Source organism: Aegilops tauschii, chromosome 7, assembly GCF_002575655.3.
Source record: "Aegilops tauschii subsp. strangulata cultivar AL8/78 chromosome 7, Aet v6.0, whole genome shotgun sequence".
NCBI classification, from domain to species: Eukaryota; Viridiplantae; Streptophyta; class Magnoliopsida; order Poales; family Poaceae; genus Aegilops; species Aegilops tauschii.
The window spans coordinates 8,408,137-8,410,880 of NC_053041.3; the positions used below are offsets into that span (position 1 = coordinate 8,408,137).

At 47.7% G+C, this 2,744-nt stretch overlaps 1 pseudogene; it reads left to right on the forward strand.

The window, feature by feature from the left end:
• Window positions 1-289: 289 nt before the first annotated feature.
• On the forward strand, window positions 290-1,457 carry LOC109776322 (F-box protein At5g07610-like; annotated as a pseudogene).
• Window positions 1,458-2,744: the final 1,287 nt, after the last annotated feature.

Genomic DNA, 2,744 nt, shown 5'->3' on the forward strand with positions numbered 1-2,744 from the left:
GGCAAGGACAAAATAAGCCCAAACGGACTGGTTTTACACGTCCAACCGGACTGGGCTTTTTTTCTCAGTCCGGCTGGAGTACGACTCTATCCATCAAACTGCTACCTTTGGAAAAGAAAAGCTTGAGCGTCCCAGAAGCACGTCGCCGCCATAAACCTTTCCCGACTCAGCACGGCGGGGTCACCACCCCCGGCTACTACCCGGGACTCGAGATTTTTCTCGGCCTAATCCACGATTCCCTCTCTCCGTCTGCAGATCTGACCTGACCCTGCCCTCCCTCTTCCGCTCCATGGAGGAGGCAGAGAAGTACACCAAGCCGAGGCTGGACGACCATCCGGACGCGATGGTGGAGGCGGCCGGCCTGTTCACCGACGACCTCATCCTGGAGATCCTCTCCCGCCTCCCCGCCAGATCCCTCCACTGCTTCAAGTGCGTCTCCGTGTCATGGCGCAACCTCATAGCCGACCCCGCCAACCGCAAGAAGTTCCCCCAGACCCTCTCCGGCTTCCTCTACATGACCAACGACAAGAGCGGGCAACGCCACCACTTCGCCAGCGTCTCCGGGGACGGCGCAGCTCCGTTCGACCCTGCCCTCCCTTTCCTGCAGCCTAACAAGTTCAAGGACATGGCCCAGGTGGACGCCTGCAATGGCCTCCTTCTCTACCTATGCTCCAGCAAGAACATGGTCAACCCTTGGGCTAGGGCAGAGGACGACTGCCGTTTTGTTGTGTGCAACCCTTGGGCTGCCCCCTCAACCGCAATCGCCAGCATACAGATATAGATACAGCTGTACGGCCGGCCTGGCTTTTGATCCGGCAGTTTCATCCCATTTCCACGCTTTTTGTTTCGAAACTTACATGACAGGAGTGAACATCTACTCGTCACAAACAGGAGCCTGGAGTCGCAGAGATGGTGGGATTGTTGAGAAAGTGGCGCTCTTCTTCTATACTAAGGGTGTCTTTGTCAACGGTATGATGTATGTACATGTGATTGGCAACGTGAACGGCATCAGCAACGAGTATGTGCTCCTGGGGATGGACATGCAGGGGAACGTGCGGAAGACTATCCCTATGCCGTATGGTCGAAGATTTGGTACGATTGGATCATCGCAGGGGTGCTTACTCTATGTTGTAGCTTCTGTCGATGATAACAATAAAATAATTGAATCTGAGATAGAACTCTGGTGCCTAAAGGATTGTGACAGTTTGGTTCTGAAGCATACTGCCAGCATCGATGAGCTTATGAGCATCACTGGGGAGATGTACAGGGTGGTTGGGATTCATCCAGATTGCGACACCATTTACCTGGTTTCATGTGGAGGTGATGCCTTGGTAGCTTATGATATGCAACAGCAGAAAGTTGGCTGTATTCTTAATCTTGAGAAAGGCAATATACAACGATTTCTACCCTATGTTCCTCTGTTCTCAGAGTCATTAGCAGATGGAGATGGGTGGTAGTGTTTACCTTCAAACCATGCTTGTGCTTCCTCCAAGAATTGCCTCTTCTGTCGGCTGAAGTACTTGTTTGTGTACCTCTGAATCTGCTTGAATCATACCGCTCAATTTGCTGGTGCTTACCCTCCTGCTTGGTTGATTTCCAGTTCAGAGCAAAGCCTGGAAAACCTACAGATTAATCGAAATGTCATTTCCAAAGAACATCGTATTAGTTCCATATAGCAAAATTATACTGTAATTGGTCTTCCTTTCCATAACAATTAGTTATTATGTTATCCTAAATCCTGTTGCAGATTGTGAACCTGGTAGTGTAGTAAAAAGGTCAATCAGACTGATTACTGGTGTGCTGTTTAGTTGACCTTATTCATTCAGTATTTTGGTAATACACTGCTTTAGACCAAGTTATTTTTATGTATGTTTCTTGTAGCTAGTGAATGCAGTAGAACTTTGAATCTGTTAATCATAGAGAAATTGCATCAATGTCGATAAAGCAAAATTGGAATACGTACTCTTGTACAAATAGCAGCGTGCAAGTGAAAGAAAATCAGTACACCAAAGTTTTACTGACAGTGGTAACAACAATTTTCTAGAGATGCAGCTACGTGGACATGCATGGTATTTGTCTGTCAACACGGCTGAATGACCACCAAAAATAAGGCCTCTTGGTGTCCGCTGTGTTGATTGATTCGGCTGTGTTGCTACCCTGTTTCAGTTGTCTCAACTAGCGTCGTTTCTGTATATTCCTGATTCTTGAATGATTTAGTTTCAAGACTATGTAATGGGAATATGCAATATGAACTGAAAACAGTCAAGATGAATCATTCAGGGATGCCATTTAATTCCAAGAAAATATCTGAGCTGCTTGAGAACTGACGATATATTTATTTTAAACTTGCATGGACTGAACCAGACACACGAAACAGTTGATCACTCATAAAGATTTTCGGCAGTGTGAACATTTTCTACAGTGAGCTGAGGATTGAATCCCAGCTAGTATCATACATAATGTTGGTCATCATATATATGTCAAACTTCTCGCAGGCGGCAACGAGGCAGGCAAGCCGGCGGACCACCTCTGTTCTAGTGCCTGGGAAGAAAATGGCACACTCCAGGTACCACCCAGCCGCCTTGAGAAATATCTTGACAGAAGAAGATCAACTGTGGCATGGTTACATCTTAGGCCAAGTCCACCGCGCGACCCCAAACGGACGTCCGTTTTGTCCGGATTCTGTCCGTTTGGGTAAGGATTTGGGGTCGTGTCCGGGCGTGTCCTGAGATGCGGTGGCCGTG